Source organism: Ranitomeya variabilis, chromosome 3, assembly GCF_051348905.1.
Source record: "Ranitomeya variabilis isolate aRanVar5 chromosome 3, aRanVar5.hap1, whole genome shotgun sequence".
Taxonomy (NCBI): Eukaryota; Metazoa; Chordata; class Amphibia; order Anura; family Dendrobatidae; genus Ranitomeya; species Ranitomeya variabilis.
In genome coordinates this window covers 722470777-722490176 of record NC_135234.1, presented here as the reverse complement: position 1 = coordinate 722490176, position 19400 = coordinate 722470777, and the positions used below count along the sequence as shown (strand labels likewise).

Genomic DNA, 19400 nt, shown 5'->3' with positions numbered 1-19400 from the left:
CGCCTGCCCCGACCTCTGCTTGTTTCCGGTTATGTTTCTGCACTACCGCCTGCCCTGACCTCTGCTTGTTTCTGGATATGTTTCTACACTGCCGCCTGCCCTGACCTCTGCTTGTTTCTGGATATGTTTCTGCACTGCCGCCTGCCCTGACCTCTGCTTGTTTCTGGATATGTTTCTGCACTGCCGCCTGCCCTGACCTCTGCTTGTTTCTGGATATGTTTCTGCACTGCCGCCTGCCCTGACCTCTGCTTGCTCAATGGATTATGTTTCTGTGTAAATCATGTCTATTAAAGCGAATAAACAATACAAAAACAAAGTAGAATAAGAACATAATCAGTCTAATTAATAGAATCATAACTACATTTCTAGCATAAGGTTAATGACCTATCATTTTCAGGATTTTTATTGGCCAGAGCCAAGATTATCTCTTCTTCTGTTTAATAACGTTAGTTATTATTATTATTATTATTACTATTATAATCAATCAATAAGAAAACCAGTCATAACTCCAAAAACTAAGATATTGGTATAAATCAAAATATGCAAAGTAAGCAAATTATTAGGAAAATAAAGAAGGAGACGAGTGAAGAGAGGAGAGGAGGGGAAGAGAAAAAGAGAGAGATAAAGACAAGAAGGTATATTGTATGAAACTAGGTATGAGGGGACTGGGTTCACCCTGCATCCCCCCCCCCCCCCCCCGAACAGGTCCACATCCCCGACCGACAATGGGGAAGACAATAGCCACTTCAAATGTAAGTCGGGGTCTAGATAACCAGAAGTCTAATTCTGGGGTTTCCCTAAATACGATCCAGGGAGCCCAAGTATTGTACATTTTTTCAGGATCCCCGGTAGTCTGGTTTATCAATCGTTTCATTCTGTAAATATCATTAAGTTCTGCAACAAATTCAGAACGTGAGGGAAATTTCTCTTCTTTCCAATACCGAGGGATCAAGTTCCTAGCAGCCGTGAGGAAGTGTCTGAGAAGATTCTTCTTATACCTAGATATCGACAAGTCACATAAGGACAGAAGAGCTAGTTCTACTGTGGGTCGGACCTTACGAATAGATAGTTTATTATAGAGATCAAAAATTGACATCCATAATTTCTTTATAGGCGGGCAATCCCACCAGATATGGACATATGTTCCCTTTTCTTCTACGCATCTCCAGCATGTATCTGGGATCACCGGGAACATGGCATGCACCAAGGAAGGGCATCTATACCACCTTGATAAGATCTTATAGATCCTCTCCTGTGACACAGAGGACAACGAGGTCCTGAATGTAAATAACAGGATCTTGTCTCTCTCCTCTTGAGATAGAGATATCCCCAGATCATTCTCCCATTTTGAGAAAAATATTGGGAAATTGTGCGATGGGGTTTGACCTCTTTGGAAAAGATTATATAGCAGAGAGACCGTGTGGACCGGAAACTCCCTAGTAATGCAAAGTTTTTCAAAAGGAGTTAATGTTCTAATAATATTATTTTGCTTAGATGTCTTATTTATGAAGCTTTTTAATTGTTCGTAGAAAAACCAGGTGCCAGTAGGAGGTTCCACTCCCTGAAATATTTGATTTAAATAGTCATGGATGATAGGTCTTGAGACTCTACATTTATTCAAGTAAGTCTCCCTGTGAAACCCCGCGGGAAAAAAGGCATCATAGTATCACTCTACACAGTAACAGGACCGCCCCCCATTTAAAACAGTACACTCAAAAAATAAATACATCACTGCAGTAATAATATCCCTTAATTAGCCCCTATGGTAATAATATTCCTCATCCTAGCCCCCGTGTATCTCATTCCTGGCTTCAGCCATAAGTTCTCCCATCCTGCCCTCATGAGTATCCATTCTGCCCCATATGATCTCCCCATCCTGCCCCATCTGTCTCCATCATATCCATCCTTCCCCATGATCCTGCACGATCTATCTCCAACCCTGACCCATCTGTCTCCAATCCTGCCCCCAGTGTCTACAATCATGCCCCCATGTCTTTCATCCTGCCCCGTGTCTCCATTTATGCCCGTATCTCCATTCTACCCCTATGTCTCCAATCATGCCCCCATGTCTGCAATCCTGCCCCGTGTCTCCAATCATGCCCAGTGTCTCCATTCTGCCCATCTGTCTCCAATCCTGCCCCCTGTCTCCAATCCTGCACCCAGTGTCTCCAATCCTGCCCTCAGTGTCTCCAATCCTGCCCCCAGTGTCTCCAGTCATGCCCCCATGTCTTTCATCCTGCTCCCTGTGTCTCCAATCATGCCCTGTATCTCCATTCTGCCCCCTGTGTCTCACTTTCTGCCCCCATGTCCAGCATTCTGCCCCCCGTGTCCAGCATTCTGTCCCCATATCCAGCATTCTGTCCCCATGTCCAGCATTCTGTCCCCGTGTCCAGCATTCTGTCCCCCGTGTCCAGCATTCTGCCCCCCCTGTCCAACATTCTGCCCCACATTCTGTCCCCGTGTCCAGCATTCAGCACTATGTCCAGCATTCTGCCCCATGTCCAGCATTTTGTCCCCATGTCCAGCGTTCTGCTCACGTAGCATATAACACAGCTCACGTAGTACATAGCACAGCCACGTAGCATATAGCACAGCAATGTAGCATATATCACAGCCCACGTAGCATATAACACAGCCCACGTAGTATACAGCACAGCCACGTAGTATATAACACAGCCCACGCAGCATATAACACAGCCCACTTAGTATATAACACAGCCCATGTAGCATATAGCACAGTCACGTAGTATATAGAACAGCCATGTAGTATACAGCACAACCCATGTAGTATATAGCACAGCCACATAGTATATAGCACAGCCACGTAGTATATAACACAGCCCATGTAGTATATAGCACAGCCACGTAGCATATAGCACAGCCACGTAGTATATAACACAGCCCACATAGTATATAACACAGCCCACGCAGCATATATCACAGCCACGTAATGTATAGCACAGCCCACTTAGCACATAACACAGCCACGTAGCATATAACAGCCCACATAGCATATAGCAGCTACGTAGTATATAACACAGGCACGTAGCATATAACACAGCCCACGTAGCATATAGCAGCCACGTAGTATATAGCACAGCCCACACAGAATATAGCACAGCCCACGTAGTATATACCACAGCCATGTAATATATACCACAGCTACGTAGTACATAGCACAGCCACACAGTATATAACACAGCCACGTAGTATATAGCAGTGTGGGTACCATATCCCTGTTAAAAAAAAAGAGAATTTAAATAAAAAATAGTTATATACTCACCTTCTGACGGCCCCCGGATCCAGCCCAGGCCTTAGCGATGCTCCCGGCAGCTCCTGTTCCCAGTGATGCTTTGCGACAATGACCTGTGATGACGTAGCGGTCTCGCATGATCCTGCATCATCTGGGGTCATTTCGCAAGGCTTCGCTGGGAACGGGAGCTGCCGAGAGCATCGCGAGGATCTGGAAGGCTGCGGAGGCCGCGGGAAGGTGAGAATAGCACGATTTGTTATTTTTTAAATTATTTTTAACATTATATCTTTTTACTATTAATGCTGCATAGGCAGCGTCAATAGTAAAAAAGTTGGTCACACTTGTCAAAATGGGCCCCCCAGTCTCTCTAGGGCCCCGGCACTTGCCCAGATGTGCGGGTGCAGATGCCGGCCCTGATGGCGGCCCTGTGGTGGGCCCCCCCACACCACTGGGCCCTGGGCTACCGCCCAGATTAACCTAATTATAATCCGCCACTGTTCAGATGTCTGTTTTTGACAGGTAGGACAGTGCCTGCTAGGGTAGGGTTATGTGGCGCCCCAGGGTCCTGGTCGTCACAGTAGCATTGTTTTCCTCAAGGGGAGAGTGATGTTACGCTTGAAGGCAAGAAGGGATAACTGCAACCAGGTACCACAAACATGCAACACATTCACACTCCAGGCCACCAGGGGGAGCTTTTGATCCTACTTGCTAGGTGACTCCCCATATATATATAACTGGTAGTCTGTAGGGAAAGTTTGTCAGTTTTCCACAGGGTTCCTGCTAGAAAACAGACAGAAGCCATCTGAGGGAGACGAAGGTTTTACGGAGCTGTGTAACCCCAGGGCAGCAGTTCCTGGAAAGAGACATACAGAAAGCTGAATTGATTGCAGCGAACGTTCAGGAGAGCAAAGCACAGAAGTCGATATCAGAGGGAGACCAGCTCCGAGCAGGCTGCCACCTTCTGAGGCGCAGGACCAGTAGCTGGAACATAGAGGGTGTAAGGACCTCTATGGCTTACATCAGAGACCAGCAGGACAGCTGAACTTTACGTTACCTGTCCGACCTAACAGCCAGGAGGCACGGTGACACCCTTAGAGGCTGGGGCGTGCTAGAGTCCCTATAAACCGCCTCAAGTCACTAGTTATGCGGGTTATGTCCTATCCTACCCGGGGGACAGAGAGAGAGACAACATCTGTGAGGACCTTATGTGAGCTTTTAGCAGTAAGGGACTACAACACTATGGCGCCAAAGGAAGGCTTTTGATTTCCACCTGGGTAAGGGGAGTCCTAATTTGCCTTCAAGCCGGCTGGACCTTGCCTGCCCTGTGATCTGGTGCTCTGGACTGTGGATGCTGAAGTCTTCAGTAAACCAAGGTAAAGAGTCTGCAAACCTGTGTCCTCATTCTTTACTGCACTCCTCACCATCTTCCACCTACACCACGTAAACCCTGGGGATACACTTCACCTGTGGGAAGTTATACTATCAAGCTCCCATAACATCACCCCAGAGGACCCCTTAAAGCAGCGTCGGTCCCCACTGACCGAATACCACAGGTGGCATCACGAACACAAACTTTATTCCCTTTAAAGACCTTTCCCTTTTACATGGACACTCCAGGGCCATGGACCGGGTCGCCGCCGTGACATCCCCCTGTGAACTCAGGACCCGGCACCGAGTACCCAGCTGCCCTGACGGGGCGATCCAGTTACACAAAAATTGTTAATGGAGTTTCATCCACAAATTACTTGGTTGTTTTTTTTTCACTTGTCATCTGTCCATATTTTACTGCAGCAGCTATTAATCACTTACAGGACCTTTTACAATTCGGATACTTTACTGTAGCTCTGTATGGCATCCGATTTTTTTTTTCCTCCACCCATAGACTTGAATGGGTAAGTCTCATCCGATTTACAGAAGAAACTCGTGCATGCTGCATTCAGTCCGTGGAAAAAAACACTAATCTGCACTGCCTCATTGAGTAACATTGGGCCAAGTACAGCCTGTTCTTTTCACTTGGACCAAAACAACGGATGCGTGACCAGGTATTTATAGTTCATGTGGATGCTCACAGGGCAGATCGATTGTCTGCAAAAAGAAAGAGCAGAAACATGTCAGTATTAGATCCAATTTGTGAATCAAACTCACCCTATTAAGTGAATGGGTCCTAGGAAGAAACAGGTCACACTCAGATGCCATCAGGGCGTTATCCCAATGCCGCCTGTTATGAAATATCCAGAAAACGGCAGAAAAAAGGCAGAGATATTTACCTGCCCAGGCCTCCAAACAAATGCACTAAAAGGATGCAGTGGACCCATTCAACACAGGTGCAAAAATACCGATGAGACAACCACTCACAGCCTGCCAGTCCATGGAGGGGGTGGTTGCTTGGCATATTAATGATACAGATACAGACCTTTTTTGCATCAGGGATCAGTGACCTGTCATAAGCCCATACATCTGAGCACTACATAAAGCCCCGCCCACAGGACCTCCCACAGCCCCGCCCCGGAGCACCAAACTCTTATAATTGAAAACTACAAATACAGATTACACAACAACCACAAGACGGATTTCATCACCCAGGTATCATTTTAATCAGTATAACGGCGCCGACCTGATACTGTCTGTCCTTTATTTCTATTATTATTATTATTATCATTATTATTATTTATTTATATAGCACCATTGATTCCATGGTACATGAGAAGGGGTTACATACAAGTTACAGATATCACTTATAGTAAGCAAACTAACAATGACAGACTGATACAGAGGGGCGAGGACCCTGCCCTTGGGGCTTACATTCTACAGGATGGTGGGGAAGGAGACAATAGGTTGAGGGTTGCAGCAGCTCCTGTGTTGGTGAGGCGGTAGCTTCAGTAGTGGTGAGGAGGCAGCGGGGTCAGTGCAGGCTGTAGGCTTTCCTGAAGAGGTGGATTTTCAGGTTCCGTCTGAAGGATCCGAATGTGGTTGATAGTCGGATGTGTTGGGGCAAAGAATTCCAGAGGATGGGGGATATTCGGGAGAAGTCTTGAAGGCGGTTGGGTGAGGAACGGAGAAGTGTGGAGTGTGGATTAGAGAAGGAGGTCTTGGGAGGACTTGGGAGATTAGTTCAGAGATATATGGAGGAGATAGGTTATGGATGGCTTTGTAGGTCAGTATAAGTAATTTGAACTGGATACGCTGAGGGAATGGGAGCCAGTGAAGAGATTTGCAGAGGGGGGAAGCGGAGGAGTAGTGAGGAGAGAGATGAATTAGTCGGGCAGCAGAGTTAAGGATGGACTGGAGATGTGCGAGAGTGTTAGCAGGGAGGCCCCAGAAAAGGATGTTGCCGTAGTCAAGGCGGGAGATGATGAGGGCATGCACAAGCATTTTAGTAGATTGACAGTTGAGGAAAGGATGGATTCTGGAGATATTTTTGAGCTGGAGGCGACAGGTGGTGGAAAGAGCTTGGATGTGCGGTTTGAAGGACAGGGCAGAGTCAAGGGTTACTCCGAGGCAGCAGACTTCCGGTACGGGGGAAAGCGTGATGTCATTAAAAGTGATAGATAGGTCGGGTAAGGAAGAGAGATACAGGAAAGATGATGAGTTCAGATTTGTCCACATTGAGTTTGAGGAAGCAAGAGGAGAAGAAGGAGGATATGGCTGATAGACACTTCAGGATTTTGGACAGCAGAGAGGTGACGTCTGGGCCAGAGAGGTAGATCTGAGTGTCATCAGCATACAGGTGGTACTGGAATCCATGGGACTTTATGAGTTGTCCCAGGCCAAGTGTACTGTGCACAATCCTGCTGACAGGTTCCCTTTAAATCTAAAGTTTAATAAGTTTGTCGTTTTCTGCTCTAGAAGTACCCTCAACCCTGAGGAGGGCAGCTATCAGGTGCTGAGAAAAGCTGGGTGGCATGTGTGCTAGTGTGTGACGCAGTGCTGGCGTCTCGCTGGCCTATCAAAACGGTGAGTGATAGAAGCAATAAGTGTGACGTGGATGTGAGAACTGTCTGTGGGGTGCACTTAGGTGAGTGGACAAGTGAGTGTGGGAAGTCCCCTGTATAGTAACATCCCAGGCAGGTGTGTCGTGAGCAAGTGGTGTTCAAGAAACATTGGTGGCAGCGGTTGTGGCTTATCCTGACACATAATGTACTGGGAATTGGGAAAATTGTGAAAAAAAACACAATTCTGACATTGTTTTTTTGTGAATTATGTTTACGGCGTACATTATGTGGTAAAAATGACCTTGCACTATGATTCTCCACATCAGTATGATTACAGCGATACTAAACTTGATTAGTTTTTTTATTATTTTAGTGGTGGAAAAAAATCAGGACTTTGAAATAAAAAAATTGGGAGATTGTGTTGCCATTTTCCGAGACCCCTTGTTTTAATTTTTCAGCCAATAAAGCTGTGTGAGGAGTTATTTTTTTGTCAGGTGAGACAATATTTTATTGCTATTACTTTGGGATAGATATGACATTTTAATTGTTTCTTCCAGCATTTTTAGTGGTATGGCAGCGACCAAACAACATCGCCATGTTGGCATTTTAAAATTTGTTACTGTTTCCGGAGTTTACCAGTTGGGTTAATTATCTTTATATTTTGATCGCACGGACTTTGCTTGATGCGGTGATGTCACTTGACTATTTTTTTATTATTATGTTCATTTTTTATCGCTTCCTAAGCTGTACTACATACAGGGGTTAATGATGCAGCAGAATGGTGAACTTTTTGATGCTTTTTTAAAAAATTGCCATTATACTGTAGTATATGGAGAGCATAAAAAATGCATGCAAAATTCCAATGAAATCTCCAATTGTGGAACTGAAGCATTGCTCTACTAAAAAAAAATGCATTGTAAAAAGCTGCAAAAAAAATACAATAAAAAGTTTTGACTATTTTGGTGCAAATACGTATGGAAACAATACAGCACTTCTGCACTTGTGAACATGGCCCAGGAGAGACTCTGGACAATTTGTACCTTCTACACCAGGGTCACACTTGTGGTTTTTTATTTTTTGATCACTACTTGGAATTACAGACAAATTTAAATTTCTGGAAGGAGCTGACAATATATAGATCACATTGCTCACATATGAGGCTACAGAATTATACAATTTTGTAAATCTGAAATAAACAGGTAAAAAAAACTACAAAAAACAGTAACTTAAACTTGACTTGTGCTCTAGTAAGTTTTTATACATCTCATCCCAATCCAGCTAACCCCTATCCGTACAGTGACAGCTGGTATTGGATTGTCTGCCATGGGTGACATACCTGGTTCTCCTATATTAGACCCGTTGCCATGTTTGGCTTTATGACATCACAGAAGTGTTGTCCACGAGTCATGGAATGTTCCGCAAGAACGGTCAGTGCGAGGCAATCAGAGGTAGAGAGGAGAGCTGAACACTAACCCAGAGCGACTTGTATACTGCTTGTTTACTTTATTGTATTTTTTTTTACTTTATTTCTTTTTTTGGGAGTGTTATCTACCATCCACACACACTTTTGTGTGTGTGGAGAGGAAAGCAGCCTAATGGCTGCACCCGTAGCTGGAGGAAAGATCCAACCACGGAGACATCTCCCATATGCCAGAACATCCCCATACAGCCAGAGGCCTGAACACCACCAAAGGCAAACTGGCTTCACTGGGTATGTGATGGCAGCACTTGGTAACATCGTGCCATTTATTACCTCCCTGTTCAAAAGACCGGAAAAGGCATCGGACCGATATTTGAGAAGGAGAAGACCACAACCATATACTACACTACCCGAAATTGGCCGATATGTACAACCTGCAGCAAACATCAGCGCAGAGCCAGAGGTTACGAAGAAACGCCTGATAATTACCAGAACAGAAGATGAGGTAGAGACAGAAGCCACATCGCCCAGGAGCCCATCCCCCTGGAAGGCCCTAACTACCTCTCAAATACTGAAACTCTTAGGTATGCCTTACGCCTATCAACCGCGTATTAAGGTGACAGCTAGAGAAGGCTACAATCCTATACCACCACACATGCCAGTCAGCTATGCTGCTAGAAACATCATGCAAGCAATGCTGAAGAGCTCACAGGATGTACGCCGGACCTACATGAGAGATGGGGGCTACCTTCCAAGTGCCAGGAATCTCATTCTCCCGAGAAGAGAAATCCGCGGGACACTATCATTTAGCCAGAGGAAAATCTAGTGGCGAGTGGCTTGCAGCATGCCCATAACAACTTCTGCAAAGCTGCTTCTCGGACAGATTTTCTGGTTTTGACTATGGCTTGCTCAATGGATTATGTTACTACAATGCCGCCTGCCCTGACCTCTGCTTGTTTCTGGATATGTTTCTGCACTGCCGCCTGCCCTGACCTCTGCTTGTTTCTGGATATGTTTCTGCACTGCCGCCTGCCCTGACCTCTGCTTGTTTCTGGATATGTTTCTGCACTGCCGCCTGCCCTGACCTCTGCTTGTTTCTGGATATGTTTCTGCACTGCTGCCTGCCCTGACCTCTGCTTGCTCAATGGATTATGTTTCTGTGTAAATCATGTTTATTAAAGCGAATAAACAATACAAAAACAAAGTAGAATAAGAACATAATCAGTCTAATTAATAGAATCATAACTACATTTCTAGCATAAGGTTAATGACCTATCATTTTCAGGATTTTTATTGGCCAGAGCAAAGATTATCTCTTCTTCTGTTTAATAACGTTAGTTATTATTATTATTACTATTATAATCAATCAATAAGAAAACCAGTCATAACTCCAAAAACTAAGTTACATATATTGGTATAAATCAAAATATGCAAAGTAAGGAAATTATTAGGAAAATAAAGAAGGAGACGAGTGAAGAGAGGAGAGAAGGGGAAGAGAAAAGGAGAGAGATAAAGAAAAGAAGGTATATTGTATGAAATTAGGTATGAGGGGACTGGGTTCACCCTGCTTCCCCCCCCCTCCGAGCAGGTCCACATCCCCGACCGACAATGGGGAAGACAATAGCCACTTCAAATGTAAGTCGGGGTCTAGATAACCAGAAGTCTAATTCTGGGGTTTCCCTAAATACGATCCAGGGAGCCCAAGTATTGTACATTTTTTCAGGATCCCCGGTAGTATGGTTTATCAATCGTTTCATTCTGTAAATATCATTAAGTTCTGCAACAAATTCAGAACGTGAGGGAAATTTCTCTTGTTTCCAATACCGATGGATCAAGTTCCTAGCAGCCGTGAGGAAGTGTCTGAGAAGATTCTTCTTATACCTAGATATCGACAAGTCACATAAGGACAGAAGAGCTAGTTCTACTGTGGGTTGGACCTTACGAATAGATAGTTTATTATAGAGATCAAAAATTGACATCCATAATTTCTTTATAGGCGGGCAATCCCACCAGATATGGACATATGTTCCCTTTTCTTCTACGCATCTCCAGCATGTATCTGGGATCACCGGGAACATGGCATGCACCAAGGAAGGGCATCTATACCACCTTGATAAGATCTTATAGATCCTCTCCTGTGACACAGAGGACATCGAGGTCCTGAATGTAAATAACAGGATCTTGTCTCTCTCCTCTTGAGATAGAGATATCCCCAGATCATTCTCCCATTTTGAGAAAAATATTGCGAAATTGTGCGATGGGGTTTGACCTCTTCGGAAAAGATTATATAGCAGAGAGACCGTGTGGACCGGAAATTCCCTAGTAATGCAAAGTTTTTCAAAAGGAGTTAATGTTCTAATAATATTATTTTGCTTAGATGTCTTATTTATGAAGCTTTTTAATTGTTCGTAGAAAAACCAGGTGCCAGTAGGAGGTTCCACTCCCTGAAATATTTGATTTAAATAGTCATGGATGATAGGTCTTGAGACTCTACATTTATTCAAGTAAGTCTCCCTGTGAAACCCCGCGGGAAAAAAGGCATCATAGTATCACTCTACACAGTAACAGGACCGCCCCCCATTTAAAACAGTACACTCAAAAAATAAATACATCACTGCAGTAATAATATCCCTTAATGGGCCCCTATGGTAATAATATTCCTCATCCTAGCCCCCGTGTATCTCATTCCTGGCTTCAGCCATAAGTTCTCCCATCCTGCCCTCATGAGTATCCATTCTGCCCCATATGATCTCCCCATCCTGCCCCATCTGTCTCCATCGTATCCATCTTTCCCCATGATCCTGCACGATCTGTCTCCAACCCTGACCCATCTGTCTCCAATCCTGCCCCCAGTGTCTACAATCATGCCCCCATGTCTTTCATCCTGCCCCGTGTCTCCATTTATGCCCGTATCTCCATTCTACCCCTATGTCTCCAATCATGCCCCCATGTCTGCAATCCTGCCCCGTGTCTCCAATCATGCCCAGTGTCTCCATTCTGCCCATCTGTCTCCAATCCTGCCCCATCTGTCTCCAATCCTGCACCCAGTGTATCCAATCCTGCCCCCAGTGTCTCCAATCCTGCCCCCAGTGTCTCCAGTCATGCCCCCATGTCTTTCATCCTGCTCCCTGTGTCTCCAATCATGCCCTGTATCTCCATTCTGCCCCCTGTGTCTCACTTTCTGCCCCCATGTCCAGCATTCTGCCCCCCGTGTCCAGCATTCTGTCCCCATATCCAGCATTCTGTCCCCATGTCCAGCATTCTGTCCCCGTGTCCAGCATTCTGTCCCCCGTGTCCAGCATTCTGCCCCCCCTGTCCAACATTCTGCCCCACATTCTGTCCCCGTGTCCAGCATTCAGCACCATGTCCAGCATTCTGCCCCATGTCCAGCATTTTGTCCCCATGTCCAGCGTTCTGCTCATGTAGCATATAACACAGCTCACGTAGTACATAGCACAGCCACGTAGCATATAGCACAGCAACGTAGCATATATCACAGCCCACGTAGCATATAACACAGCCCATGTAGTATACAGCACAGCCACGTAGCATATAACACAGCCCACTTAGTATATAACACAGCCCATGTAGCATATAGCACAGTCACGTAGTATATAGAACAGCCATGTAGTATACAGCACAACCCATGTAGTATATAGCACAGCCACATAGTATATAGCACAGCCACGTAGTATATAACACAGCCCATGTAGTATATAGCACAGCCACGTAGCATATAGCACAGCCACGTAGTATATAACACAGCCCACATAGTATATAACACAGCCCACGCAGCATATATCACAGCCACGTAATGTATAGCACAGCCCACTTAGCACATAACACAGCCACGTAGCATATAACAGCCCACATAGCATATAGCAGCTACGTAGTATATAACACAGGCACGTAGCATATAACACAGCCCACGTAGCATATAGCAGCCACGTAGTATATAGCACAGCCCACACAGAATATAGCACAGCCCACGTAGTATATACCACAGCCACGTAATATATACCACAGCTACGTAGTACATAGCACAGCCACACAGTATATAACACAGCCACGTAGTATATAGCAGTGTGGGTACCATATCCCTGTTAAAAAAAAGAGAATTTAAATAAAAAATAGTTATATACTCACCTTCTGATGGCCCCCGGATCCAGCCCAGGCCTTAGCGATGCTCCAGGCAACTCCTGTTCCCAGTGATGCTTTTCGACAATGACCTGTGATGACGTAGCGGTCTCGCATGATCCTGCATCATCTGGGGTCATTTCGCAAGGCTTCGCTGGGAACGGGAGCTACCGAGAGCATCGCGAGGATCTGGAAGGCTGCGGAGGCCGCGGGAAGGTGAGAATAGCACGATTTGTTATTTTTTTAATTATTTTTAACATTATATCTTTTTACTATTAATGCTGCATAGGCAGCGTCAATAGTAAAAAGTTGGTCACACTTGTCAAAATGGGCCCCCCAGTCTCTCTAGGGCCCCGGCACTTGCCCAGATGCGCGGGTGCAGATGCTGGCCCTGATGGCGGCCCTGTGGTGGGCCCCCCACACCACTGGGCCCTGGGCTACCGCCCAGATTAACCTCATTATAATCCGCCACTGTTCAGATGTCTGTTTTTGACAGGTAGGACAGTGCCTGCTAGGGTAGGGTTATGTGGCGCCCAAGGGTCCAGGTCGTCACAGTAGCATTGTTTTCCTCAAGGGGAGAGTGATGTTACGCTTGAAGGCAAGAAGGGATAACTGCAACCAGGTACCACAAACATGCAACACATTCACACTCCAGGCCACCAGGGGGAGCTTTTGATCCTACTTGCTAGGTGACTCCCCATATATATATAACTGGTAGTCTGTAGGGAAAGTTTGTCAGTTTTCCACAGGGTTCCTGCTAGAAAACAGACAGAAGCCATCTGAGGGAGACGAAGGTTTTACGGAGCTGTGTAACCCCAGGGCAGCAGTTCCTGGAAAGAGACATACAGAAAGCTGAATTGATTGCAGCGAACGTTCAGGAGAGCAAAGCACAGAAGTCGATATCAGAGGGAGACCAGCTCCGAGCAGGCTGCCTCCTTCTGAGGCGCAGGACCAGTAGCTGGAACATAGAGGGTGTAAGGACCTCTATGGCTTACATCAGAGACCAGCAGGACAGCTGAACTTTACGTTACCTGTCCGACCTAACAGCCAGGAGGCACGGTGACACCCTTAGAGGCTGGGGCGTGCTAGAGTCCCTATAAACCGCCTCAAGTCACTAGTTATGCGGGTTGGGTTATGTCCTATCCTACCCGGGGGACAGAGAGAGAGACAACATCTGTGAGGACCTTATGTGAGCTTTTAGCAGTAAGGGACTACAACACTACGGCGCCAAAGGAAGGCTTTTGATTTCCACCTGGGTAAGGGGAGTCCTAATTTGCCTTCAAGCCGGCTGGACCTTGCCTGCCCTGTGATCTGGTGCTCTGGACTGTGGATGCTGAAGTCTTCAGTAAACCAAGGTAAAGAGACTGCAAACCTGTGTCCTCATTCTTTACTGCACTCCTCACCATCTTCCACCTACACCACGTGAACCCTGGGGATACACTTCACCTGTGGGAAGTTATACTATCAAGTTCCCATAACATCACCCCAGAGGACCCCTTAAAGCAGCGTCGGTCTCCACTGACCGAATACCACAGGTGGCATCACGAACACAAACTTTATTCCCTTTAAAGACCTTTCCCTTTTACATGGACACTCCAGGGCCATGGACCGGGTCGCCGCCGTGACATCCCCCTGTGAACCCGGTACTGAGTACCCAGCTGCCCTGACGGGGCGATCCAGTTACACAAAAATTGTTAATGGAGTTTCATCCACAAATTACTTGGTTGTTTTTTTTTCTCACTTGTCATCTGTCCATATTTTACTGCAGCAGCTATTAATCACTTACAGGACCTTTTACAGTTCGGATACTTTACTGTAGCTCTGTATGGCATCCGATTTTTTTTTTCCTCCACCCATAGACTTGAATGGGTAAGTCTCATCCGATTTACAGAAGAAACTCGTGCATGCTGCATTCAGTCCATGGAAAAAAAAACTAATCTGCACTGCCTCATTGAGTAACATTGGGCCAAGTACAGCCTGTTCTTTTCACTTGGACCAAAACTACGGATGCGTGACCGAGCACTTATAGTTCATGTGGATGCTCACAGGGCAGATCGATTGTCTGCAAAAAGAAAGAGCAGAAACATGTCAGTATTAGATCCAATTTGTGAATCAAACTCACCCTATTAAGTGAATGGGTCCTAGGAAGAAACAGGTCACACTCAGATGCCATCAGGGCGTTATCCCAATGCCGCCTGTTATGAAATATCCAGAAAACGGCAGAAAAAAAGGCAGAGATATTTACCTGCCCAGGCCTCCAAACAAATGCACTAAAAGGATGCAGTGGACCCATTCAACACAGGTGCAAAAATACCGATGAGACAACCACTCACAGCCTGCCAGTCCATGGAGGGGGTGGTTGCTTGGCATATTGATGATACAGATACAGACCTTTTTTGCATCAGGGATCAGTAACCTGCAGGGGTGGGATTGAAATTTTTAACAATAGGTCCTCTAAGTCGCGGCGGCCGGAATTTTGGCCCCGCCCATTTTCGATAACCCCGCCCATACTAATAAGCCACGCCCAGTGGCACGATTCATATTTTTGGAAGCAGTTTGTCTCCCTTAATGACAAGAATACGTTGTGACATACGGTATTAAAGTCATTCAAAGAAACAAACGACTAAAGCAAATGTACTGCACAGGACAATTGTCCGTGTACAAGGTGCTTTAGCTGATCAGTCCACAACATCCTTAGTTAAATTACTAAAGTAGAAGTATGAAACAGTAAACTATGTAGTACTCACTTGAAAGCAAAAACAGTATTCAAGGATTCTAACCAAAGAAAAGTTTAATACTGTAATATAATATAAAAAAGTTTAATTTTCTTTTATAAAAGTATTTAAAAGTTTTATAATAAACAGTATACAATATAAACCTTACAACAAGGTAAATCGAACTTTACAGCCCACGGATCGCAATATTAACAATATTAACAAAAACAATGCCCTCTAAAGGGAACCTGCCACTCACTATAAGTCCTCTAATCTAGGTTATAGTACTCAATGGAGAATCCAGGGAGGTATCCCTTTGACTCAACTGAAGTGCTATCAGAATTACAGCAATGACCATATAGCTGTTGAATGATCATCATGCTGAATTTTGGGGGCTTTTCGCACTCTCTGGTCTGTGGCAGTATGGTGTTTCTTCCGTAACCAGGATTTGACATATTTAAGCGGCTCCCAATCCGTCACAGGTTTCCCAAGTATCTTCACAGTCATCAGATGCGATATATTAGATACAGTGAGTGCGCTTCTCTCATGTGTAGCTATATTGTTCATAATACTGAACCCTCTTTCTGCCTCTGCACTACTAACAGCGATGACTCGAACTATTTTTTTGGCCTGCTGAATGGAAGGCGGCATAGAGCGATTTGAAAGATATCGGTTATCAACAAAGTCACGGAAATCGTTTATTGGAATCTGATATTTGACTAGCTGACTTAATTGTTCCAATTTGTGTTCCCCTTCTCGCCACGGTGACAATGTAACATCAGCTGTCCACGATTCAGGCTCAAGCAAAGAGAATAGGGACAGTAAATGTTTGTAGTGGTCCGCATTGTGTTCACGTGTGTCACTGTCCATTAGTCGACTATTTGCAGTGGAAAACAAGCGGCTTTGCATATTGTCTATGATACACTGAATTAAGAGCGCTCTTGGAAGGGCAGTATTTTTCTCACTGGATTCAAAAGGAATACTTTTAAATGGCTCGGTTTGGATAATAGTACCAGCCTGTACCTCATACTTTCCGGGACAATCTTTTAAGTTTTGAAGTGCCCTAATGCACCTGCAGAGAAGTCGGTCAGCTTTCACTACAGATACCTCCCTTTCTTGTAAAGCAAGTGATAAAAGTGCTAGTTCATCTAGAATATCAATCATTAAAGCTAGATCTTTTAAAAAAGAAATGTTAGCCATCTTTTTTGCCATTCCGATGAGAGACTTAGAGCTGGAAAAATGCTGGTACAAAGCTGGATATGCTCTCCACACTGCTTTGGCAGCACGGACACTACATGCCACCCACCGAGGTCCTAGAATTCGACCTATCTTAATAATCTCCAATTCTAAATCTGCTGCAATATTGTGGAGCTGAGAATATTGTTTGTTAGAAACATGGTAGATGCTGTAGATTTTTTCCAGAAACATTTTAAAGTGATTAACTTGAGAAACTGTTTTAACAGCATCATCAAGTGCAAGCTGTATTCTGTGGCTTAAGCAGTGCCATATGACTACATTTGGGAATGCTTTTTGAATTTTGGAAGCCACACCAGACTTACTCCCCAACATGGCACTAGCCCCATCAGAGCAAAATCCAATTAAATTTTCTTGCATATACTGCTGGTCAAAGCCATTCTCCTTCAAGCAGGCAAACAGGGCATTGGTTATTGAGTCAGCACTAGTACATTCAAGATCCTTTAAATCTACAAAGATGTTAACAGGCTCTGGAGCATCGGGAAGCTCACAACGGATGTAGATCACAAGCACACTTTTCTGTGACACAGTTGACGATTCATCAGTTACAATGGAAAATTTAGACCTGAAACTAATTATTTTCGAAAACAAAGACTTCCTCATTTCGGAGGATATATGCTGGATTATTGTTATAGCAGTCTTCCTAGAATGAAGGCCTACTCCAAGGTCCACACCAATGGTTTGCAACAGTTCAACGTGCCCTTGTATGTCAGACATAGGCCGATTATGCAGCGCTAGGCTATAAACAACATGAAAAACATTTACAGTGGAAGCCAATGCCTTCTCATGGACCCGGTCAAGTGCCTTTACTAGTGCATCATTTTTAGCGGCATTAACAATTTCCTCTGCTTTATTATGAGCTTTGGACATTGCATGTTCTCTAATTTTTTTGCGAAAAGAGGATTGCTGGTTTTTTTTCAGGGTTCCACATGGCTTCACTGAAAAAGTCTTCCACTCCTCAGAAAGATGACATGATTTGGCCCTTTCAGCTCCTAATGAGCTTCCAACTTTACTGCACACAGTACACCCCAGTTTTCCATCCTTTAGTTTGACCCATGGATGCAAGTTTGTGAAGTAGTCAATTTGTTTTTGTGACCAACATGGAACACTAAGCGGCTGGGTCTCTAATGAAGCATCAGAAACTGAACTCTGACCATCCACGATGCTGCTATCATGTATAGCTGAAGCAGTGTCATCATCAGAATGATCACATAGAACGTCAGCAACACCATGTACATCACTGCTAATCTCACTTATGACATCCGATTCAGCTACTACATTTCCCATGTTCCTTCTAACATTATCATCTTGTACATCACTGTCCAGTTCATGTAAAGCGTTGGCACCACATGAATCAGTGTTCTGGCCAATGTTAACATTGGTACCATGAACAATATTGCCACAAGTTTCAGATGCTTTACTGGCATTTGAAGTACTAGCACCAATGTTCACTTCCTCAATTCTTCCCTTCTTGTTTCCAGTGTGGAAAAAAGACAAAAGTGTAGATTGTCTCTTCATTTTGTGTGTAAATGATTCAAAAGGTTTGGTCAAACCTTGAGGCGTCTTCTATAAAGTCAATGTGGCGTCCACTGTGTTTGGAGCCAGTAGCTTTACAGTTGGTCACTAAAAATAAACAACATTCTGGGATGTATCAAGACAACTATTGAATCTAGATCAGGGGAGGTGATTATCCCGCTATGCTTTGCCCTGGTCAGACCTCACCTGTATACTGTGTACAGTTCTGGGAGCCTCAATTTAAGAAATACATCAATATACTGGAGCAAGTCCAGAGAAGAGCAACCAAGATGGTAGAAGGTCTGCAAACCACGTCCTATGAGGAGCGGCTACAAGAACTAGGAATGTTTAGTTTGTAAAAGAGAATGAGAGGAGACTTAATAGCGGTCTACAGATATCTGACAGGTAGTCACAGTGCAGAGGGATCAGTCCTATTCTCATTAGCACAAGGAAGTACAAGAAGCAATAGGATGACACTAACAGGAAGGAGATACAGATTAGACATTAGGAGACACTTTCTGACAGTGGGGGTAGTTAGAGAGTGGAACAGGCTGCCATGAGAGGTGGTGAGCTCTCCATCAATGGGAGTCGTCAAGCGGAAGCTGGATAAACATATAGTTGGGATGATTTAGGGCAGGCGCTCACGGACGATTTTGCTGCGATTATACGGTGCGTATAATCGCAGCAAAGCAGCTGTCAAACCTGCCCTGCGAGCAGGTCTGAGAGTGCTGGAGCGCATACCTGCGCTCCTGTTACAGAGCCCGCCCCGACCGCAGGTGTCCTAAACGGGACTCAGAGAGGCAGCGCGATGCTGCCTCTTTGAGTCCCGTTCAGGACACTTGCGGTCGACTCCGGGCTTTGAACAGGAGCGCAGGTATGCGCTCCCTCCAGCACTCTCAGACCCGCTCGCAGGGCAGGTTTGACAGCCGCTTTGCTGCGATTATACGCACCGTATAATCGCAGCAAAATCGTCCATGTGCGCCTGCCCTTAGGTAAACCTGCATTCGCAGGGGGTTGGACCCGATGGCCCTTGAGGTCCCTTCCAACTCTACAATTTTATAATTCTAAGAATGCTAGCACCAAAGAACAGGGCGCTGATACTGTATACGGGAGAGGGGTGTTATACGGGTTGTGTACTACAGCTCTGCATTTCTCTATACATTATTCAAGGACCA

At 45.1% G+C, this 19400-nt stretch overlaps 1 pseudogene; it reads right to left on the bottom strand.

Moving 5' to 3' along the window:
• Positions 1-15798: 15798 nt before the first annotated feature.
• Positions 15799-18228, bottom strand: LOC143817778 (E3 SUMO-protein ligase KIAA1586 pseudogene; annotated as a pseudogene).
• Positions 18229-19400: the final 1172 nt, after the last annotated feature.